A 25,796-nucleotide genomic window follows, 5' to 3' on the forward strand; every position below is an offset into this window, starting at 1 on the left:
CAAATAAAAAATAATGATCTATGGGAATATTATCAAATTTATTGATGTAATGATGTGATTTCTTGTAATGTTACATAGAAAAGAGAAAGGCACACACTCAATTAGAAATTCTAAAAGCACCAATTTATTTCAGACGGCCCATTCAGGATGTAAATAATCAAGGTGTCACTGATAGTCCAACTGAGCCATGTTATGTACCAATGTCATCTAATTCAGTGGAAAAAAAACCAGCTTTGACAAGGAAAATGAACATTACTAAGAAGAAGGTATAAATCTGATATTTAATTTAATTATATTTTATGAAAGTTTGATTTATATATATGCATTTATGTTTCGATGTTTTGATAATGTAACTTTTAAAATTTTAGGAAATAGTCAAGATTCAATGACATCCATCTTTGAGGAAATAGTTTCTGCCATAATTACTCAGCATTCCGCATTCAGTAGCAAATCAAGTCAATCAAGAAATACGAACCTTGTCTTTGTGAAAGGTGACTTAATGCTGAAAACTTTTGAAATTTTCCTCATAATGATTTACGAATTCAATGACATTATGAGTTTAAATTTTAATCAATTTACTTGCATAAGAGTTTTTGTTATGGTATATGAATGGAAGTTGTTTTAAATCATTTAATTAGAAAATGGATATAAAAAAATAAGGAAAAGGGATTTGAGTATTTATCCAAATGAGCGTTTCACTACTACAAAATATAGCAGACCCAACGGTTCAAACCATTAGGGCAGATAGTGACCCCAACGATTGGAACCGTTGGGGCAAATTGCGTTGGGGCAAAGTTAGCCCCAACAGTTATTTTATCAGCACCAATGGTTTCAACCGTTGGTGCTGATATTTTTTAAATTTAATTTTTAAAATATAAAAATTCCAGCACCAAAACCGTTGGTGCTGAAATTTGCAGCAACGGTTTCAACCGTAGGTGCAAATGTTAGCACTAACGGTTGAAACTGTTGGTGCTGATATGTGCACCAATGGTTTCAACCGTTGGTGCTGACATTTGCACCAACGGTTGAAATCGTTGGTGCTGAAATGTGCACAGGTCATGCACCTTATCAACTTGTTCACAACAATATTCTCACATAATTATACAACAAAAAACACAAATATATCATAAAATAAATTCAAGATCCTAACACCATGCGCAATTATAAGTCAAAACAAAAATTTTACTAAAATGAAATGTGTGTAGTAAATTTAACAACTAAATCACAAATATAAAGAGTATCCAAAATACAATGTCTCAAATATCTAAAAAATACAAGTCACTACTGACTGAAATAAAGAAAATTGACAAAAGCCTTACGGATGTCCTCCTCGCCATAGCCCTCTTGCGCTAAGCCCCTTAACAAGCCCCCAGTCAACTTGCAAGAAGATTTTGTGCTGAAATATCATGAGGAGAATGTTGAGCAACAAAAGTAAAACCATGAGCATCCGGAGAAGGCTGAGCAAAAGTCAAACCCTGAGCATTCGGAGAAGGTATGAGCATCCGGAGAAGGCTGAGTAAAAGTCAAACCCTGAGCATTCGGAGAAGGCTGAGCAGAAGCCGATTGAGTAGCCGGAACAACGGAAGGTGGATGAGCGGTATGATGATCAACCTGTAAAGTATAAGTAATGATATTTAGAGGGCACGTTCAGATGAATCTCACAGAAATCTATAATTTAATAAATGTATGCATGTATAAACCAATCCGAATTGAATTTATAGTCAGAAAAGAGAAAAAGAAAGACAACTGAATTGAATTTAACTCAAACTTAAACCAATAAAAACATCTAAATATTAGTTCTAAAGTAGTTCTTATCGTAATAACCAAAGTAAGTTTGAGTAAAACTAGCTCTATGCTGTGAACGTGAGGGGTTTCTTGAACGTGGGGGTCTCACACCCATGTCCACGATTGGACAATTGCAGAGGGCCCACCCGCTGCAATACATGTGCAGCGGATGTTTTGTTTCTTGGACTGGCCCACCCGAACTCCTCTATTCGAATTTTCCAGACTATAAAATAGGAACAAATTGTTCCTAGGTTTTAAAGTGAGGTCAGAGTCTCTGGGGTTTTTGTTGGCGGCTACGAAAGCAATCAGAGGCTTCTTTTTGAAAAGGCTTTGAAGCAAGGAATAATTGCGGCTACAGGAATATTTTTGGTGGCAAAGTTTTTGTAGTTGTTCTTTGTTTGTGCATCCCTTTGAGAGAATATTTGTAGAGGGATTTGAGAGTTTGTTTGAGAGGGTTTAGATTGTGAGATTGTAAACCCTAGTTGTATCTCTCCCTCTAATAGTAGATCTCCCCCTCCTTGCCCCGTGGACGTAGGCTATTTGCCGAACCACGTAAAAGTTGTGTTCTTGTCGTGATTTGTAATAGCTTGTAGGATCCCTCGACGCGCAGTCCTAGAGCTGACGAGAGGACCCTCGACGCGCAGTCCTAGAGCTGACGAGAGGAAGAGCTGATATCTCACTTTGATGAGATATCTGGCTTTTGGTTCTTGTTTCCTTTGAGAAACGAGAATTCCGTTGTGATCTAATCTCTTGTTGTGCACCTTGCGCACCGGAGGTGCTGCCGAAATTTCCGCTGCGCACAACAAGTGGTATCAGAGCTCCGGGTTGGACTTGGGAGCTTGTTCGAAGGATTCGCTGAAGGATTCCTATTTAAAGATTAGATCGACAACATGGGAGAAACAAGCACATCGGGATCGACTCTTTCGAAGGCAATACAGAGTCTGAGCATCAATAATACAAAAATTGATGTTCCGAAGTTCGACGGCAAGATCAATTTCGGTTTGTGGAGGTGTCAGGTGATGGACGCCTTGGATGCACAAAATTTGGAGGAGACTCTTGAGTTACAAGAGAAACCCGCTGATATGGAGGACAAGGTTTGGAAGAAAATGAATAGTAGGGCTTGTGGAGTTATTCGGTCATGCTTGACGCCGGATCTTATTTATGACGTAATGAACGCTAAGAGCATTAAGAATCGGCTTCACTTGAAGAAGAGGTTTTACCAGTTCAAGATGAAGAGGGGAGTTTCCATTAGGGAGCATGTTAACAACTTCACAAAGCTACTTTCAGACATGACCAATGTGGATATCATGGTTGAGGATGAAGACAAGGCGATGCCACTGTTGTGTTCATTGCCGGAGGATGATTTTGGTACGTTTGTTTTTACTATGATAAATGGAAGAACTACAGTTAGCTACAAGGAGGTGACCTCAGCTTTAGTGAATTATGAGTTGAGGAAGAGTGATGGCGAACCCTCCGAGTGAATTATGTTGAGGAAGAGTGATGACGAACCCTCCGAGAAGGCATCGGGAGATGCATTAGCAGTTCGAGGCCGTGGTCCAAACCGTCGTCCAGGTGATCGCTCAAGATCGAAGTCAAGAGGTGGCCATAGAAATATTGGTAGGAATCAATGTCGCTTTTGCAAAGAAGAAGGACATTGGAAGAACGACTGCCCAAAGTTGAAAGACAAAGCTGGGAAGAATAAAGGGAAAGCTGTACAAGCTTCGGAAGTGAATGTTGTCAAGGCTAGTGACGACAATTCAGATACAGATTCTTCAGGCTATTCCTGCTCTGCACTACCGTCAGTTTGTTACGCTGACTCTACGGAGTGGATGATGGATTCTGGTGCCACATACCATATTTACCCTAGGAGGGATTGGTTCTCCAGCTTTGAGGAGTTGGAAAGAGGGGATGTCGTGCTCATGGGTAATGATCACGTATGCCCTATTGGTGGTATTGGTACAGTACGGATCCGGATGTGTGACGGGGTGACTCGGGAGCTGAAGGAAGTGAGATTCGTTCCTCAATTGACGAAGAATATCATTTCGCTTGGAACTTTGGAGGCAGCTGGCTATAAGGTGATCTTGGAGAATGCGACTCTGAAGGTCACAAAGGGGTCCATGGTGGTGATGCGAGGTGTCAGGGAAAATAACCTTTACTACTTGAAGGGCAAGACAGTAACAGGAGGTCTGGCAGCTTCGATTACCACAGAGGAAGATACTACCAGATTATGGCACATGAGATTGGGACACACTGGTGATAAGTCCCTGCAGGTATTGGCGAAGCAGGGGCTATTGAAGGGTGCGAAGACCTGCAAGATGGAGCTGTGCGAACATTGCATACTTGGGAAGAAGACAAGAGTGAAATTCGGCACCGCTATTCACAATACCCAAGGTATATTGGACTATATTCACACAGATGTTTGGGGCCCTTCCAAGCACACATCACTTGGTGGGGCCAACTATTTTGTCACTTTCATTGATGACTATTCCAGGAGGAATTGGGTATACCCGATGAAGCATAAACATCAGGTCCTAGATATTTTTGTGGAGTGGAAGAAGAAAGTGGAGCTGCAGACAGGTAGAAAGGTGAAGACTCTACGTTCAGATAACGGTGGAGAGTATAAGAGTGATCCATTTCTGCAGTTTTGCCGGGATCATGGCATTAGGCGACACTTCACAGTACGTGAGACACCGCAACAGAACGGGGTGGCTGAAAGGTTGAATCGTACCTTGCTGGAGAAGGTGCGATGTATGATGACACAGAGTGGATTGTCAAGATCCTTTTGGGCCGAAGCGTTGGTTGCATTAGACGACACTTCACAGTACGTGAGACACCGCAACAGAACGGGGTGGCTGAAAGGTTGAACCGTACCTTGCTGGAGAAGGTGCGATGTATGATGACGCAGAGTGGATTGTCAAGATCCTTTTGGGCCGAAGCGTTGGTTTATGCGAGTCATCTCGTGAATAGGTTGTCGTGCACTGCGATACAGGGGAAGACTCCGTTGGAGCGTTGGTCTGGTTCGGTAGCTAGTGACTATGAGTCGCTTCGGATATTTGGGTGTCCTGCTTATTACCATGTCAATGATGGTAAATTGAATCCGAGGGTGAGGAAAGCAGTCTTTGTGGGATTTAGAGATGGAGTTAAAGGCTTCAAGTTATGGGATCCACAGGACAAGAAGATAGTTATTAGCAGGAATGTCACATTTGACGAGACGTACATGATGAAGCCTCAAGTTCCTCAGCAGGTGGAGGAAGACCAGATTCAGGAGATATCACAGCAGGTGGAGGATGATGTGACTCCACCCACTCCAGATAACATTGTATCCATCGAGGCTCCTACAGAGGGGACACTGGGAGGAGATGGGATGACAACCGGGCATTTAGAGGATACAGTGGGTATTGGGACTCAGGAACAGGGTCATGTTGAGGAGTCCATTGCAGCTAATAGACCAAGAAGAAACATTCGTCGGCCAGCTAGATATAACGATGTCATGGTTGCATATGCTTTATCAGCAGAAGTCGTTGATGATTTGGTTCCTTTTACATTCAAGGAAGCAGAGTCAAGCTCTGATTCGAATAGGTGGAGGGAAGCCATGGAGGAAGAGATGCAGTCTCTTCATAAGAACGACACTTGGGAACTTGCAAAGCTACCGAAAGGTAAGAAGGCTATTGGATGCAAGTGGGTATATGCAAAGAAAGAGGGGTCTTCTATTGGGAAAATTAGATTCAAAGCCAGATTGGTTGCCAAGGGTTATGCACAGCTTGAGGGCGTTGATTACAATGAGGTATTCTCACCTGTTGTAAAGCATTCGTCGATTCGTATTTTATTGGCATTGGTAGCACAGCTGGATTTGGATTTGGTCCAGATGGATGTGAAAACAGCCTTTCTACATGGAGATTTAGAAGAGGAGATCTACATGACACAACCTATAGGGTTCAAAGCTGCAGGAAAGGAAGAATTAGTATGCAAGCTGAAGAAGTCTCTTTACGGATTGAAGCAATCGCCGCGACAATGGTACAAGAGATTCGACGGCTTGATGATTGGCCGAGGGTACACAAGGAGCCCATATGACCCGTGTGTTTACATGCACAAGCTACAGAATGGTGAGTATATCTATTTGCTATTATATGTTGACGATATGCTCATAGCTTCCAGGAATACTTAAGCCATTAGAAAGTTGAAAAAGGAGCTGTCATCCGAATTTGAGATGAAGGATCTTGGAGAAGCAAAGAAGATATTGGGTATGGAGATCGAGAGAGACAGGGTGAAGGGGAAGTTGAAGTTGACACAGAGGAGTTACTTGCAGAAGATGCTGAAGAAATTCAGTTATGATGGCAATGCCAAAGCGGTGAGTACTCCATTAGCTCCCCACTTTAAGCTATCAGCTAAGATGTCACCTGTTTCAGTTGAGGACCGGGAATACATGTCCAAAGTTCCATATGCCAATGCTGTGGGTAGCTTGATGTATGCGATGGTGTGTACAAGGCCAGATTTATCACAGGCCGTGAGCATGGTATCCAGATACACGACCCCGGGAAGGGTCATTGGGAGGCCGTGAAGTGGATTCTACGGTATATCAAAGGTACCGTAGATGTTGGTTTGGTATTTCAGAAGAATGAGAAGAATGGGCAGGATTGTATTAGTTACGTGGATTCTGATTATGCGGGGGATCTGGACAAGCGCCGGTCTACTAGCGGATATGTGTTTACACTAGCAGGAGCACCGGTATGTTGGAGATGCACACTTCAGTCTACAGTGGCTCTCTCCACTACGGTGGCAGAGTATATGGCGTTGACTGAAGCGGTAAAGGAGGCTTTGTGGTTGCAGGGATTATTGGAGAACTTGGGGATTGCACAGAAGACCCTTCGGGTATATTGTGATAGCATGTCAGCTATCTATTTGGCTAAGAACCAGGTTTATCATGCACGCACGAAGCATATCGATGTCAGATTTTATTTTGTTCGTGACGTTTTGGATGAAGGAGACGTCATGTTGGAGAAGATCCACACGAAGGATAACCCTGCAGATATGTTGACCAAAGTTGTTTCAGGTATTAAGTTTGGTCATTGTTTGGAACTTTTGAACATTCTTCGGTGTTGAGGCCTTTCGAGGCCATTGGGATGAACTACAGTCTTTATGATGCAGCTGGTTTGGATTAATTGATTTTGATGGGGGTGAGATTGTTTGGACTCTCGTTCGGGTTCTCGACTTGTTGTGGATTGAGTTCGTATTGGACACAACAAGTGGGACATTTGGTTGCCTTGGTGTCGGCTCAGTTTTGAAAGAAACTTCGCCGAGGTGGAGAATTGTGAACGTGAGGGGTTTCTTGAACGTGGGGGTCTCACACCCATGTCCACGATTGGACAATTGCAGAGGGCCCACCCGCTGCAATACATGTGCAGCGGATGTTTTGTTTCTTGGACTGGCCCACCCGAACTCCTCTATTCGAATTTTCCAGACTATAAAATAGGAACAAATTGTTCCTAGGTTTTAAAGTGAGGTCAGAGTCTCTGGGGTTTTTGTTGGCGGCTACGAAAGCAATCAGAGGCTTCTTTTTGAAAAGGCTTTGAAGCAAGGAATAATTGCGGCTACAGGAATATTTTTGGTTGCGAAGTTTTTGTAGTTGTTCTTTGTTTGTGCATCCCTTTGAGAGAATATTTGTAGAGGGATTTGAGAGTTTGTTTGAGAGGGTTTAGATTGTGAGATTGTAAACCCTAGTTGTATCTCTCCCTCTAATAGTAGATCTCCCCCTCCTTGCCCCGTGGACGTAGGCTATTTGCCGAACCACGTAAAAGTTGTGTTCTTGTCGTGATTTGTAATAGCTTGTAGGATCCCTCGACGCGCAGTCCTAGAGCTGACGAGAGGACCCTCGACGCGCAGTCCTAGAGCTGACGAGAGGAAGAGCTGATATCTCACTTTGATCTGATATCTGGCTTTTGGTTCTTGTTTCTTTTGAGAAACGAGAATTCCGTTGTGATCTAATCTCTTGTTGTGCACCTTGCGCACCGGAGGTGCTGCCGAAATTTCCGCTGCGCACAACATATGCAACCAATTTATACTAACCGAGACCACATATAAAGTCAGAAGTGATGTAACCTGATACGAGTACATGGGATAAATGCAAAGAATTGAGCAATATTTGAGGAAATAAGAAGAAAAATTTAAAACTAAAATTTGTTACTGTAAAAGAGGAAATATTGTAATTGTTGGTATTTTTTAGTGTTAATTTTATTTGTTTTTGTAATGAAATGTATGTGAACATGGGATATGTATTTTGTAATGGTGGATGAAAGTGTTCATGTTGTTTTGGCCAAGTAATGAAATCTACGTTCCACTGTTATGCCAAATTATGTGTCCATTATACAAGCGTTCACATTACTTGCCAAATTTTATAAAAAAAATTGGCAATAGTTTTGCTTATTTCTATTGATTCTCACCCTATACAAAATTCAAGCATCATTATTACCACACATATAACCAACTTGAGGCTTCAACCAGACATTGTTCATACTCCAAAAATCAATATACCAGACATATACGTACCAAACATTTACACATACAACAAACTAAGCATTAGATATGAACTGTATTAATTAACCAAAAATGCATCCCACATTCACATAGGTGTCAACGAAAACATATACATTTCCTACAAAAGCTTGTCAAACATCATATACTAGCCACAAACTACAAGTCAGTTTAATATAAACTTTATGAGTATTGTGCGTAGCTTAAGGCTCTATTATACTATACTGGAGGAGATTGTGAGAGAGAGAAGTGGCTTTGGACTCTGAGTTTATCTTATTCTAGAAATGATGCAGTGAGAGGGAGAGGGGAGTAAAGTGTTAGTCTGAAAAAGGAGGAATGGGGACTGCAGCCAAATATTACAGAAACCCCTACTCACTTCTGTCAATTGAAAGTATTCCAGAAAAAATTTATTTTCTGAATTGAAAATAAAGTTATATTAAAGTAACCATACGTACAAGCTGGATTAGTCATTCCATCTTGGCTTTAAGCTCCGCCATCTCACGAAGCACATCAAGAGGAGTAGCGAAGGTCAAAGTGGAGGAAGTCTTCAAATAAAATCTAGTGACACTGTGACCCAAACCTCTTTCATAACCACCATGATGTCCTCCATGTACATCATCTAGGACCGTGGTCATTGCAGTAGATTTGAGTTCTCGGTCAACCCCTAATGATTTAGCCCTTTCTATCACCCGAGCCTACACCACATAAAGTAGTCAAATATTAAGTCAACAATATTATTATAAACATATTCAAGAAAATTATTTCAATTAGTCAAAAACAAAACACTTACACAATACTCCTGAGTTTGGGTGTCAGGATATGTGGATGAATATGTATCAACTGCTGGATCGACTAACGTCGCTTGGGTACCCAAATACTCCTTTAATGCACTTGAGCTACCACCTGATTCTTCGATCCGAGCTCTCTGTAGTTCACCAACACATAAATTTGTATAAGATATCGTATCATAAATCAATAAATACATTTTTAAAATTCTTAAGAATTATTTTTACCACCGTCTGTTTTGCCCGAACCATGCTCCTCGAGCCACCCGTATAGGTTGCTCAACCTCGCTTCTTTGACTCCCAATTATCTTTATTTATTTTTGCCTCCGCCTGCACAAAAATGTAAGATTTAGATTGTGATCCAAAAATAAGTACATGTTAATCATTGAATTATTTGTTAACCATATATCTACTTCCTATTAGAAGAAAAAAAACTTACAGAGGCCGTCCCATAATTTTTTATTGATCCCTTCGAACACCACTGTCTTGAAAAGATCATCTCTTTTCTCTTGGGGAGTCTCCAGCCATAGTTCATAACACTCCTTCTTCACCTAATTTCAATTGCCTCGGACTCTCTCCTGCATCTTTATATTCACGCCTCGATGTATAGCAGGAAGATTAAGAGGACAATAAGGATCTACATGAAGAAATTCATAATCTTTCTGCATATTTAACAAAAAAAACATTAAACAGTTTACATGAATTCATGTACAAATATCTAAAGTGTCTAGTTTGTGGTCAGTGACGTATACATGAGAATTGAATAAGATCTTGCTAGTTTTGCGAGGACCAAAATAGATTAAAAATGTATTTAAACCTGGGCTTGGAGAAAGAACTTATCTGACGAACGCTCATGATCTGTGCCCTAGTTCTTATAAAGTGGGAAGTCCATGTATTGGCAGCTCACTTGTCTCACATACTGTCTGAATCTCTCAGCATTGGGGCCTGTGATACGGAAATACTCATCAAAGTGCAAGAGGAATGCCTGTTTATTCTTCTTAGTATCGGGACTTAATCGATTGGCTTTATTTGTAGATCGAACCTTCTGGGACGTTCGTGGCAAACCTGCATCAAAGTGCAATGGGATTTCATAGTTCATTGGCAATGAAACTCTTAAACAATATCAAAGTGCAATGGGATTTTACAACTGAGAATTGGAAAGCAGTGGAAAGCGTTTCTTGACTACAAATTTTGTTATGCGTATCTTACATTTCATCCCCTTTTATTCCTATTTTCAATCACATTTAGCAACTTTGCAGTTAACAAAATTTAGGCTTCAATTAAAGATGTTATCTAGTTTGTGAACTTATGGTGATAGTGGCTCTTTGACAAGCTGACAAGGACACTTCCTATTGTTCTTACTGGATGTTTATTTCTTGTAAATTCTCCTTTACTCACAACATAAGTGACCAAAAGGCTTCATTCCACCATTTCTGTTCTTTTGTGGCTATAATTGACCTAGTTGTTGTACGGACATCAATATCATTCTTTAAAGTGGCAACTTATTAGACCTGAGCTCAATTGGTAAAAATCTCATGCCTGTGTGTTAGGTCTCATGTTATGAGCCTACATCTTCAATCTTGTTTTGATAATTACAAATATTTCCTAATATTATTTGTCTAGTGTTTATGTTTTCTTATTAGGTATTCTAAACAAATAATACATTGGAGGATGGATGGACTAGAGCTTTCACGATCATATCCATTGGAGGATGGAAGGAAATAGTGGAATGAAGCCTATGCATACTAGTCAAAATCCAAGTTCAAGCTTCTTCCATTTTTACCAAGACGAGCATATTGAAGATCTATCAAGCTTTGGTATATTAGTTGTTTTGTAGTGTATATTGTGTGAATATATTTCAAGCGCTCTCTTTCTCTCTCTCTCTCTCTCTCTATATATATATATATATATATATATATATATATATATACACACACACACACACACACACACACACACACACACACACACAATTTTGATTTTATTACAAAATGAGTTTATTTGAGAAAACAATGCAATATTGTTTTATATTAATCTTGTTTATATTACATTCATGTTTTATAACGTTTATAAGAACATTTCATAAAGTTTCCACATGTTCTTACATGTCAAACTTCATTTTTAAGATTCATCAAAAACATGTATTAAGTATATTTTTGATAAACGTTGAGTTTCACAAATATGAGGATCTTTTTGAAAAATTCCTTTTCAAACATGTTTGTCAAAATGTTTAAAAACTGTTTACAAAGTTTCACATTTTTTGGAATTTATTTACTACTTTTAACAGAGCCTTAAAACTTAATTTCAAAATCGATTCAGGTTGATAACCTGTTATCAGTCGACTAGTAAGTTGACTGATGACATTAGTCGACTGATGTGTCGACTGATGAAAGTGTCTGCAATCATCAAAAGTCTCTATTTTATTTTGGTCGACTGACCAGTCGACTGATGATCCATCAGACGATTGATAAAAGGTTATCAGTCTACTGATAAGCTGCCGATTGCCTGTAACAATCAGCTCATCAGTCGACTGATGAAACCCGTCAGTCGACTGATAAGCCTTCCAATGGCTAGTTTTGTGCAGTTTCTAGATTTTCGGTTTTTGAGCTGTTTTGTCTTTTTCTTTGGGTTTTGGCTGATGTCTTGAGTGCCTATAAATACCCCAGTGCATTCAACTATTATGGTAATGCAGAAAATTATTTAATCAAGTTTTCAAAGAGTTTAGTTTGTGTTTAAGCATTGTTTTAAGTTTGTTTCAGAAGAGGACTTTTTCACAAGAAGGAAGCTTTTTTATTTCAACTGAGGAATTCATCCTCATCACCTAACTACAGCTCCTTGTGTTATAGAGAAGATTTCTAACTCTTTTATCTAGCTTATTTATCTTTTTATTTTCATATTCATATCTTAGCTAGTCTTATTTGAATTAGAATTTTATTGTTCTCATTTATCACTCACACCTCAATTGAGCTTTTAATATTATTCATGCAATATATTGTTGGGTTCTGGTGAGTGATTTAGTGAGAGTGAGCTTCATAGTGTTCTCATTCATTGTTAGAGAACAAATTATTGTACTTGAGCCTTATTGTGAGAGTATCACTTTGTAATACACATTTACACCAAGAGGAGTGTGTGGTGAGGACGTAGTCGATACCAAGAGGAGTGGCGTCGGTAGTAAAACCTAGAGAGAGGTAGTAAAGTCGAGCACTTGAGGGAGACGATACGTGAGGACTAATAGTTGAGGTTGTAGTTTGTGTATGTACATTGTAAGAGATTTGTAGAGTTTTTAGTAAGCTAGAAAACCGAGTGTGTAGAGAAGTTCCGGCTTCCAAACCGTGTGTGTCGATAGTGGAGTTCTCCCCGAGAGTGAGGAGCGGAGACGTAGGACGGAAGATCCGAACTCCGTGATCATACTATTGTGTTTGGATTGCTCTTTGTGTCCACTATTTGTTTATATTATTTGTTGTTTATTTTCTCCTTTGCATATATATCCTTGCATATATCTTATTGAATATCATCATTGTTAGGATATAATTGTTAATTAATTTTAATCGACATTAATATCTAATATGATTAGCAATAACTTTATTCAACCCCCTCTAGGGTACTTTCATCGTGCTCTTGTGTAATTAGTAAAATTTGAATAACAAGCCAATCCCCGTCAATATACCTGTCATGATTAAGCCATAAAAAGACATTACGTGAGCATTCATGCACACTCACATACACATTAACGAATAGTAAAAGATATTGCTAAGGCGAGGTTCAGTTGTTCCTTAAATGAAACTTCTGTGTGCCCTTTCTTGTTTGGAATATATTTGAATGATTGTAATAGGTACAACCTAATATTTTTCTGAATTTTGAAGACCTGGAGCATTGCTTTTATGCTCTGACCAAGTTTGAAGAAGTGATATTCTCTGATAAAAGCTTTAGCTATCCTGGAGCATTTCAATTCCAAGCTAACCAGGGCATGGTACCAGCCAACTGAGTGGACGTTATTTTAGACATTACTTGGAATTACATACCTCCGGCTTTTTCAGCACGCTTCTCCAGTCGTTTAGCAGCACGATTAGGATGATAGTTTCTCAAGTGTAGAGGACGAGCTATTGATGTGGATGCAGATGCATCCCCACCAACTAAACAATAAAAGAAGATTATGTAAGTATTTAATAAAATAATATGAAATCAATATAATATCAATACATTAAATTATACTAACCCGCCGAGTGTCTAGAAGGTATAGAGTGCGTAAGGATGGTCTGCAAATAATTCTCGGTCATATCTGCTAGATGCGTAATCATATCAAGAAATCAATCATAGTGCAAAATAAAATCAAAATAAAAATTTACAAACCTGTAAGGGGGGTCTATAAATCATCCTCGACTAAGGATGTAGATGCTGGAATACTAGGGGTAGATGCTGGAATGCTAGGGATAGATGTAGATCGACGAGCGTCCTCTAGCTCCTTCAGACGCTCCCTTGCCTGTTGTGAAAGTTTATTAGGTGGCACCCGTCTAGTCCTAGACCTTGATGGTCCTCTACCAGACATCATCAATCCCTGGAAAGGAGTACATATATATATGAGATGCATGCAATACATGCATATAGTGAACATGTATATATATGTATATAATCAGGTTTAGTGTGATTGCTCACCCGACCAAGCATTGTATATAAGTGGATTAATAAAGTTAAATGACCCCCTAAAAATTATTAGCATATAAAGTTATGTGTGATATGAGTGTGTATGAGTGTGTAAATGTGTGATATGAGTGTGTACATGTAACAAAGTGAAAATATGTGAGTGTATGAATTTTTTTTAAGTGATTACTACCTTTTTCTTTTTACAGACTCCTTGGACGTTGTAGGAATGTCTACAATGATTTCATGTTCAAAATCATTCCAAACCCATAAAACTTCATGCTCAACCTGAGATTCATTTGGATGTATAGAAATAGAAGCTTGTAACAATCTATGTCCTTCATCACCAGAATCTGTCTCAACATTGTCCTCTATGTCAACATCCACAAATTGTGGGACATCGTAAGTATTCCTAGGATTCAATCGGCAAACAACACTCCATCCCAGATGTTTCAAGCACTTTGAGTAATATACTTGAAATGCTTATTCCAGGAATATATATGGTTCATCTTCAAACTCAAAAGATTAGTGTTTACACTAGTTAACCCATATCATCTTTCCAAGTTCCATATGTTTCTCTCCACTTTTCATGTCCGGTTCTTGTATGATATCAAACACACTTGAATAAATAAATTAGTTTTGCTCTTCCAGGATAGCGATTACCGAATATTCTATCTAAATACCCATAGTAAATCATTCCTTCGGTTCTAATAGCCGCAATTCGACTATTTTGGGTGATCTGAGATTCTTCTCTCTCCTTGATTTCAAACTTGTAACCGCTTACACCAAATCCTTTATAGTATGCAACCTCTCGGCTCGGATATTCAGATAGACATTTCAAATCCTTATCCAATGTTAATTCTACATTTGGATCTTGGACCTGACAAAATAGTTCGTGTGGTAATTATATAAAGATACAAATTTAGATTAAGATAATGACACATAAATATTGATAAAGAAAATCTTACATAATTTATAAACCAAGCACAAAATTGTCATGATGATGTTTTTCCAACCATTCAACATTCCAATTGTGATGTTCTTCACGTAATTTATCCTTGTGAATTCTGCTCTCAACATGAATTGTTATAACATTAATATTATATTATTTTATACATACATACATATAACAATTAATATAAAACATACTTACTCTCTAACTTCCTCAAGGCATATGCTATTGAGGAGGATAAAGCGATGTATATTATTAATAAATATGAGTTCCATTGTCGTGTAAGTTGGTTCTCCATATGTTCCATCATTAATACTCACAAGTCTATTAAGCTTTGTCTCTATATTTTCATCCAAATAACGAGAACAAAATGTTATTACTTCCTCCAAGAGATAACCTTCCATAATAGAACCCTCTGGCTCTATTTCGTATATAATTTTTTAGAGTCAAAAGATACCCACAAAGGCTCACATTAAATTACTAAACACAAGAATGCAGAATAACAAAATTATATCTATTGCATCAAATGGAAAATTAAAGTTACCTTTCTATAGGATACATCCACCTATATTGTAATGGCCTTGCAAGTCTAGCCTCTTTTGCAAGATGAACAGTCAAGTGGATTATGATATCAAAGAACGACGGTGGAAAAATCCGCTCAAGCTTGCACAATATCAAAGGTATCACTTTCTCTAGCTTTTCTAGATCCTTGTCATTGCCATTTTTAGCACACAATTCTCTAAAGAATGTGCAAAGTTCATTGATCACTAAACCAATAGATCCTGGAAGAGAAGTCCTTATGGATAGTGGGATAAGGTGTTGCATAATAACATGGTGATCATGATTCTTTAACCCATCGATCTTGCCTTTCACAGTCTTTATCTTCTTATTAAATGATCCTGAAAAGCCTCTAGGAACCTTCAGCTCATGTAATACCTCTAAAAACATTTTCTTTTCTAATTTTGACATATGATAAACGGCATTGGGGAGTACAAATTTGCTCGGATTACCAGCTTTAGGTATAGGATACAATTCTTTTCTAATGTTCAAGAGCTGAAAATCTCTCCGAACTTGGAGGTTGTATTTTGATTTTCCATCTTTACAAAGAAACAAGTTAAGTATGTGCTCAGATACTCCCTTCTCAATGTGCATCACATCCAGATTGTGACACATGGTATTTGTCTCCCAATACGGTAATACAAAGAAAATACTTTTTTTGTTCCATCGTTGTGGCCTTTCCTGTCTTTCCTTTACTTTCCCAAAAGTTACATTTAAACATTCCATTGAGCAAGTATGTCCTTTCCGGATAAGGAGGCTAGAGCCTTTCTATGCTCTGTAGTATCATCAAAGTGAACAACATCATTCCTATAGGGTTGATTTTCTTCCAACATACGTCGATGACCGCAATAACAGATCTTTTTGCTAAAGGGCAACCATACCGATGATGTATCGGCATGATAGTAAGGACATGCTTTATAACCATGTACAGAATAACCTGATAGCATTCCATATGCAGGAAAGTCATTAATTGTCCACATTAAGGCTACACGCATTAGGCTGCACGCATCATGAATGTTTCCCCTTTGTCTACATCATATGTCTCTACATCATTAATGAATAAAGATCATAACTCATCGATGAGAGGTCGAAGGTAGACGTTGATATTGTTGCCCGGTGAACTCATCCCATCAATAAGAAGAGGCATCAGAAAGTATGATTAACCCATCGTTAACCACGGTAAAAGATTATATATCATCATTATAATAGGCCATGTACTGTGCGGATTGCCATTAAAACTAAAGGGGCAGAAACCGTCACTATCTAGTCCAAGCCTAATATTACGGGGATCCTGACTAAATGTTGTGTGCAACTTGTCGAAATCCTTCCATGCTGGTGAATCTCTTGGATGACTCATTTTACCATCTTCACTTGGAATAGCACGGTCGTGCCAGGTCATTTCCATCACTGTCTTCTTACACCTGTAGAGCCTCTGCAGCCTCTGTATCATAGGAAAGTATCGTACCACCTTGACTGGTATGTCTTTCTTGTGAGCATGTGATTTCTTCTTATATCTAGAAACTCCACAATTAGGGCACTCTTTCAGTTTAGAATTTTCTTTCCAGAACATCACACAATCATTAGGACATGCATGAATCTTCTCACAATTCAAACTCAGATCAGACATTATCCTTTTAGCTTCATACCAGCTCTGAGGTACATTGTTCCCCAAAAGCATTGGATCTTTCAGGAATTTTAGAAGCATCGTAAATAACTTGTTGCTCCATTTATGTAGGCATTTAATCTGGAAAAGTTGAATGAACCATGATAGTTGGGAATATTTTGCATTCACATAAATCGGTCTATTGGCATCTTTCATGTACTTCTCATTCTCATCTACATGTTCTTGTCCGGAAGAATGATCATCTTTAGCAAGATTGGAGCCACCAAAAGTAACTTTTACCATTTCCTCCATCTCCTCTTCTGGAAAAAAATTTCTTCATTATCTTCTTCTTCATTACAAGCAATATTAGGAGCTAGAATTTCTCCGTGATATACCCAAATTGTATAATCCTTAATAAAACCATGCTTAACAATGTGAAATTCTACATCTTCCTCCTTACGATACAACCTATTCCCACAGTGACTGCATGGACAAAGGATCATCCCATATTGGATCCTATCGTGTTCATGCACAAATTTTATGAAAGAAGTAACTCCTTCAATGAATTCAGGCTTTGTGCGTTTTTCACAATTCACATACATTCAATCCTTAACTCTGATATAGTTGTGCCATGCCAACCTAAATAATTCAAAGTTAGTGATAAAAACTCTATGAATTATGCATGCTTGCATTAAAGGACAAAATCAATAATCATCAAATAGCAAATTGAGGATATAATCATAATAGAGACGTTATAAGTTAATGTTTGGAACATTTTTCTCATCAAAAAGTAATTGATACATTTGTAGGCGTTAAAAAAAATGCTAATAGATATCCAAACATAGAGAAGATCATCAAAAATCACCTCATACAGTCTTAAGAGAAAAATCAAGACAGATATGAACTGTCTCGCCAGCGAGACAGTGTTTACTGTCTCGCCAGCGAGACAGTGTATGCTGTCTCGTAGCGAGACAGTGTATGCTGTCTCGTAGCGAGACAGTGTATGCTGTCTCGTAGCGAGACAGTGTATGCTGTCTCGTAGCGAGACAGTGTATGCTGTCTCGCCAGCGAGACAGTGTTTGCTGTCTCGCTAGCCTCAAAAGCATTTTTTTTCACCCGGGGCTATAAATACCCCCCGAGATGATTTTTTAGGGAGGAGAGAGAGATCAGATCCAGCCTAGATCAGAGCAAACCCAGAGGCTGAGCATACAGAGCAGAGTTCTTGAGCTTCAGGCAATTCCTTGAGATTCTAGCTTTGACTTGATCTTAAGAAGAACGACTATCTTACTTTGATAAGATATCATTTTAAATTCTCACTTCGATAAACGAAGGAAGAATCATTAAACCCCTCACGATTCAATCAGAATCTGTGATTTGGTGGTCCACGAGTCAAAGTGCTCCCGACACAGGCAAAGATCCCATGCAAGCAGCGATCCAAACAATGATCCTGCGTTTGTTTCTAAAAAGTTGTAATTTTTATCTTGTTGTGTAAAAGAAGTCTTATAAAAAGGCTATCTCTTTTGAATTTATTATAATCGACCGAAGATATAATGAATTCCACAGCAAAACTAACTTTTGACGAAAACAAGCTGGCGACCACAGTGGGAGCCAACGGTCTCACTACCGAGACCGTCGTGTCGCAGCCGATCAATATACTGGTTGAGTCCATGATTGAATATAAATTCGACCAAGCAAAGTTTGAGGAATATCTGTCATCCTCATCTTCAAAGTCTTCCTCGCCTCACAAATGCAGGAATATTCCATCTTCTAAGAAGGTTTTCAAGTTTTCGACTCCGTCGAACACTACAGATGAAGACTCTCGCTTGATTGTTGCTGAGGATTCTACTCGCAACCTCTCTGCTCACAATGACTCTTATTTAGTTAAAGAGTCATTGAACCAAAGCCCGCCGGCATTGACGAAAAGAGCTCGTCAGAGACAACGCTAATGCCGCGCTCACCAAATGGCTAAGGCCTTGGAACAAACCGACGGGGTTCGTTATCACGCGGACCTAGAGTCGAGGAGGCATCGAGTGATTCAGTTGTCTCAACGACCAATCACTCATGTCTCTACTAAACTCACGATGGAGGAATGGACTATTGTTAAGAGGGCTTGTTCGACCCTCAAAGAACGTATACAAAAGCGTCGTGCAAACGCTGCTCATGCCTGTGCTCTCTTACAACAAAGAAGAGAATGAAACAAGGAGATAGTGGCCAAAGAACCACCAAAACTCTGCAAAGTTTGGATTCTAAAGTCTGGAGGTGCGCAAAATCAGCATTCGGAGCCCGTTAAGACTCCATACCCGCAAGGGGGTGGTTCTAAACGTGTGACTCCCGACATAACCTTGGATCGCTCAAAGACAGTAATAAATTGTCCTGAGAATGCCAACAAGATTTTACACCCCCAGAAAAAGACGCATTCACCAAAAGACATCGTCATACCTGAAAGGTCATGCCAACAAACGATACGATTTTTTGGCAATCATATCGATGAATCGTATTATCAAGTTGGGGGTGTGAATAAATTTCGAAAGAGAATTATTCACTCTCATTGTTCCTGTGCACGACTTATAAAAGCAGCATTGTCGGAATATAACTACACAAAACGAGAAGCCATCCCACGAAGAGTCCTGGTATTCCACAGTCTTTTTACCGAAATGTCGAAGCCTAAGCCGAGACATTTCCGCAAAAGAAGATCAGATGTCCAAGATGATGAATTCCCTGAAGTCACCATCAACGTGGCTGATAAAGGAAAATCTAAATGGCATTCAAGTGAATCAAATCTCAACTTTTCCCCGAGAGAAAAAGTCAATTCAAGAGTTGCCAAACGGATGTCCCGACTCCAGTTAAGAGCCATCAGACATAGGGACTACAAGAGAATGCATGAAGGAATGTCATCAGAGGATGAGCTTTTGGACACTTGTTCTGCGATCGCTTCGGATGATACAATGTCTAGCACGGGACAAACTAAAGAAGTGTTCACAATCACTTCTGATCAGTTTGCTCAAATGCTTTAAGAAGCTCTAGCGAAGCAACGTGAAGAAATTAGAGCTGAGATGAAGACAGAGATGGAGTTGGCTATCCAACAAATGAGGGAATTACTAGCTCAGCGGCCTCAACCTCCAGAGTCCAGTCAGCGAGCTGAATCCAGCCGCCACAATCAGAATGTGGCAGATGATAGTGATCCAGTAGTGGATGAAGTCATTATGGCTGATACACCTCCCAATAGCAATCACGCTGGGGGGTGGTTTAACGCACCCTCCCAATAACGATATTGGGGGTGGTTCAATGGCACCTCTTACAGGGGGTGGTCTAACTCATTCTCCTCAACGTCACGCGAATAAAGACATAAACGATAACGAAAAAATGAAAGAGCTTGAAAACAAAGTCAACGCTTTGATGACGGCTCAAGAAGTGAAAAAGACGGGTATTCCATGTCCATATCCAAGAGAATGGGATTCAATATCGTACCCGTCAAAATTCAATTTGATTAACTTCACACCATTTGATGGGAAGAGCTCGCCTACTCAACACTTGATTTATTTCAAGTCTCATTTGTGCATGATCTCTGGAAATGAGGCTTTAGTGGTCCAGTCATTCGTTGGCACCCTTCGTGGGCCCACCTTCGATTGGTACCGACGTCTCAAGCCAGGGAGCATCAATTGCTGGGATGACATGGAAAGTTTGTTCCTCAGCAATTTCTTCGATGATGACACCGATGTATCAATCGGAACCCTTCTAGATGAGAAGCAAAAAGACGGAGAGTCAGTCGACAATTTTTTCAAGCGCTTCCGTAACAAGGCAATGAATTGCAGAGATCCTGTTACAGAGTAGTTCATCCTGCAAACATGCCATAATAATCTCTCAATCGATGTCCTGGAAGCCCTGGGGGTCATACCATCCAAAACTTGAAAATATTTGAAAATGCGCGGTGAACAAGCTGAACATTTTCTTAAAAGAAAGAAAGCTGAGAGAAGCCGACCGACGACATCTACAATCGCTGGGAACGCGACTCTCGATCCGAGGTTTCAAAAGGAGTATTCTTTCGAAGATGATGAAGCTCCAGCCATCTTGAAATACCTCCTCGCCAATGACAAAATCGAGCTACCACCTATTAAAGATCAGGAGGGAGCTAAAAGGATTACGGATCCAAACTACTGTGCATACCACAGAAGGGTTCTTCATCCCACTAAGGTTTGTTTTGGACTCAAAAACAAAATCCAAGCCTTAATTGACTCCGGCGTCATAACGGCGAAACAAGCCAAATAAAAATGACCCCATACTCCATTGGATTCACGAGTATAAACTGTTTTCCCCTAACTCCGAAGAGTATACGAGTATAAACTGCTTCTTCATGTCACTCCGAAGAGTATACGAGTATAAATTGCTTCTCAACACTCCAAAGAGTATACGAGTATAAACTGCTCCTCGATACTCCAATAGGTATATGAGTCTAAACTGTTTACCACTCTTGACGGGAAATTCCTGGAGAATTTTTACATTCTTAAGGATAACCCGGTCATGTAACTCAGTATGATGTTAGACCCAGTTTCGTAAAGAAAGCTGGGGGTTGATGGTTCGTGTAACGGAAGTTCCCAAAAGAATGTTATATATAATTTTCTTAGGGATAACTCAATCATTACAAACAAAGTGATAAACACTACATCCCCACAGTGATTTCCGAATACTCTTTTGTTGAGATGAGATTCGATGACTTCTTTAGATCAATCTTCCCTCACAAAACTCACATTTGGTCAAACCTTTAAACAGTTAGGACCAAAGCCAAAACCCCCTCTCGATTCCTTCCATGAACAAGAGGTCCACAAATTGAACGATCAAACCTTTAAACAGTTAGGATCGTCTCGAATTCCCATTTGGTCAAACCTTTAAACAGTTAGGACCAAAGCCAAAATCCCCTATCGATTCCTTCCATGAACGAGAGGTCCACAAATTGAACGATCAAACCTTTAAACAGTTAGGATCGTCTCAAAACTCCTATTTGGTCAAACCTTTAAACAGTTAGGACCAAAGCCAAAACCCCCTCTCGATTCCTTCCATGAACGAGAGGTCCACAAATTGAACGATCAAACCTTTAAACAGTTAGGATCGTCTCGAATTCCCATTTGGTCAAACCTTTAAACAGTTAGGACCAAAGCCAAAATCCCCTCTTAATTCCTTCCATGAACAAGAGGTCCACAAATTGAACGATCAAACATTTAAACAGTTAGGATCGTCTCAAGTCCCCATGTGGTCAAACCTTTAAACAGTTAGGACCAAAGCCAAAACCCCCTCTCGATTCCTTCTATGAACGAGAGGTCCACAAATTGAACGATCAAACCTTTAAACAGTTAGGATCGTCTCGAATTCCCATTTGGTCAAACCTTTAAACAGTTAGGACCAAAGCCAAAATCCCCTCTCGATTCGTTCCATGAACGAGAGGTCCACAAATTGAACGATCAAACCTTTAAACAGTTAGGATCGTCTCAAATTCCCATCTTGGTCAAACCTTTAAACAGTTAGGACCAAAGCCAAAATCCCCTCTCGATTCGTTCCATGAACGAGAGGTCCACAAATTGAACGATCAAACCTTTAAACAGTTAGGATCGTCTCAAAACTCCAACTTGGTCAAACCTTACTACAGTTAGGACCAAAACCAAAATCCCCTTTCGATTCCTTCCACGAACGAGAGGTCCAGTATTCAAACCCGTCCAGATTCTCTAAGTGAAGATCCCACTTTGAGTTTCCTTTGGACCAGGAGATAGAATATAAAATTCTTCCTCTCCGATTCCGGGTTCATCTCTACCAACAAACAAGAGACTAGGAGATAGAATATAAAATTCTTCCTCTCCAATTCCGGGTTCATCTCTACCAACAAACAAGAGACCAGGAGATAGAATATAAAATTCTTCCTCTCCATCATCGGGTTCACCTCTACCAACAAAAAAGAGACTAAAATACTCCAATGGGTACACGAGTCTAAACTGTTTTCCTACATTCGATGGGAAGTTTCTGGAGAATATTACTTTTGATATTCTTAAGGATAACCTGACGAACTCTCGAGAGACAAACAAACATCAATCTGGAAATACCAGCTTCCATTCAAGATCTCAACAACGGTCGAGCGATAAACACAGTGCCGGAGAAGTATTAGCTATTCTACAAAGAACTAAATAGACTAATGGATGAAGAGATCAAGAGCCGAAGCTATTTTTCAGATTCTTCAACACGATCTACTCAACCAAGCATTGAAAGGATCGTAAGTAAAATCTATCTTATCCAAAGTATCCCAGACTCTTCTATAAAAAAATGCTAATAGATATCCAAACATAGAGAAGATCATCAAAAATCACCTCATACTGTCTTAAGAGAAAAATCAAGACAGATATGAACTGTCTCGCCAGCGAGACAGTGTTTACTGTCTCGCCAGCGAGACAGTGTTTGCTGTCTCGCAGCGACAGCGAGACAGTGTTTGCTATCTCGCCAGCGAGACAGTGTTTGCTGTCTCGCCAGCGAGACAGTGTCGAGACGACCAAAACCACTTAAATAACTCCCACCCACGTGTCCATTAATCTCGCAGAGCGAGACAGTTCTCGAAGGCTCAGAAACTGTTTTATAAACCGCCGACACGTGGCCATTAACTGCCAAAGAACATGGAAAACGTTGTGGGCGAGAATCACGTTAACAACTGCCAAAATAACAAAGTTTTAAAACGTGGAAAGACAGTTACAACAAAAACTGCCAGACAGTTACTATTTCCGAGATAGTATTTACTGTCTCACGGGCCGAGACAGTCTTTACTGTCTCGGAACCCGAGACAGTCTTTGCTGTCTCGGCCGCCAAGACAGGAAACACTGTCTCGGGAGTGCAGTTTGTCCTAGGGGCTATAAATACCCCATTGAGGTCGATTTTTGAAGGGCTGATCATTTTGAGCACTTTGAAGCAGAGAGAGAGCAGAGTTCCTGAGCTTCTGGCCATTCCTTGAGATTCGAGCTTTGACTTGATCTTAAGAAGAACGACTATCTTACTTTGATAAGATATCGTTTCAAATTCTCACTTCGATACACGAAGGAAGAATCATTAAACCCCTCACGATTCAATCAGAATCTGTGATTTGGTGGTCCACGAGTCAAAGAGCTCCCGGCACAGGCAAAGATCCCACGCAAGCAGCGATCCAAACAACGATCCTGCGTTTGTTTCTAAAAAGTTGTAATTTTTATCTTGTTGTATAAAAGAAGTCTTATAAAAAGGCTATCTCTTTTGAATTTATTGTAATCGACCGAAGATATAATGAATTTCACAGCAAAACCAACTTTTGACGAAAACAACATTATCTATGCAAGCATATATTATGAATATGGATTTTGTGCATTCACTAATATCCAAGTTAAAAGCATCAATTAACAATTAAATATTCTCTAAACGATTTCACCACTTGTTCACATGCCGTTAAACCTAAGATGAAACAATTCGTTAATAAGTGGTCCTAGTCCCATAGACAAAAACAACATACAAACGAAGGGTTTTAATATCTGCAATTTTGTGGGGTTTAATATTTTCGGAGAAACTCTAAAATCAAGGAAAGTCCATGATAGCAGAACAATGAAATATGAGAAGCTAGGCATTAAATTCTCCACTTTTAAAAATAAACTTCTGTCCAAAAACAAAAATAGGAAAATAAAAATCATTGTATAGCCATACATAAGGTAACTACATGAAAAGGAAAATAGTCAATGTTCTAAAATTAAGAAAGCAAACTAGCAGAGTGAAGGGTCTTACAAACCTATCCACAGAGCAAACTAGAAATGATGCACACAATGGTAAAATTAAAAATAAGAACCATACAATTTACCTTCTAATAACTACGGCTAGATTTGCATTTGCTCAATCTGTTTCAAGTGAACCACATGAAGATGCTTTATATATTTTGTATAACAGATTAAAAATGTGGTACGATCAAAATAAAGATAAACAAATTTCAAGAAAGTAAACTTTGCAAAGCACACGGACCCGGATAATTTAATTTACAATGGATTGCAACCGACAAATATCATTCATAAAATGCAAGACTAATTCACAATGACAAAATTTAGCTTAACATAAACTCTTGACATCACATCACATAATTGTAATTCAATGTAAAAAAAAAGATCCTCAAGTAGAGTACCATGTCAATTATGAACAACCATGCAGATACATAAATAGAAGGCTATGGTATCACTTTTTGGAGAAGATAAGATGTAAAACATAATCTCCTAGCTTATTCTGCACATGAAATCCTTCCTATAATCAAAATATTAAAGCACATCAAAATTAGTCTAATTTCATAATCACCAAAATCTAACACCGACTACCAAGTACCTCTTAGAAATTAAATGATAACAACTGGCCAATTAAAAATTAGCAACTCGATCTAGACATTAGCTTAAAATTAACACAGTTATGCATTGCCTTAAATTTTAAATACCAGTATCTTGAGACCTGGATCTGTTTTGTCCATAACTTATTCATGAGCCACTCTCACAGATATGTAGATACAATAATAATCCACAAGATGCATACATCTCATCAACCATGACCAGTAACAAATAGCAGGAAATGATAGACCATGATTTTTTTTAATTAACAAAGAACACAAGAAAACTCAAGCTAGCTCTACACAATCCTATTCTAACAATGTATTTAGAAAAGCTAAGGCTGAAGTTTCCATTTACCTTTTGCCCAATACTTCTTATATCAACTAATTATTGATATTAATCTTCAAACAAACAATATATTTTACTGATTTAAGTAAGTTGAAAGGTCAATGTACCAAACCTAATTGAGGGGGACTCGGCGATGAACTGTAGGCTCAACGGCGACAGCGAACTTCAGGGCTCGACGGTGACGGGGAACTTCAGGGCTTGATAGTGGCGGCGAACTTCGACGGCAGCGGCGAGTTCATAGTTGGTTT

At 39.2% G+C, this 25,796-nt stretch overlaps 1 long non-coding RNA gene across 7 annotated transcripts; it reads right to left on the bottom strand.

The window, feature by feature from the left end:
- LOC109843271 lies at positions 1,203 to 25,796 on the bottom strand. Of its 7 annotated transcripts, none has more exons than XR_002247611.1 (10): positions 25,661 to 25,796; positions 13,449 to 13,653; positions 13,315 to 13,377; positions 13,121 to 13,231; positions 9,916 to 10,163; positions 9,538 to 9,760; positions 9,327 to 9,428; positions 9,104 to 9,238; positions 8,769 to 9,008; positions 1,203 to 1,611 (listed from the first exon to the last, which is right to left on the bottom strand). It is a non-coding gene; the product is annotated as an uncharacterized LOC109843271 (long non-coding RNA). The 7 variants fall into 7 exon arrangements; XR_002247609.1 differs by having other exon boundaries at positions 1,203 to 1,396; positions 1,475 to 1,611; positions 9,538 to 10,163; XR_002247612.1 differs by having other exon boundaries at positions 9,538 to 10,163; positions 13,315 to 13,354.

Source organism: Asparagus officinalis, chromosome 5 (genome assembly GCF_001876935.1).
Source record: "Asparagus officinalis chromosome 5, Aspof.V1, whole genome shotgun sequence".
Classification (NCBI taxonomy): domain Eukaryota; kingdom Viridiplantae; phylum Streptophyta; class Magnoliopsida; order Asparagales; family Asparagaceae; genus Asparagus; species Asparagus officinalis.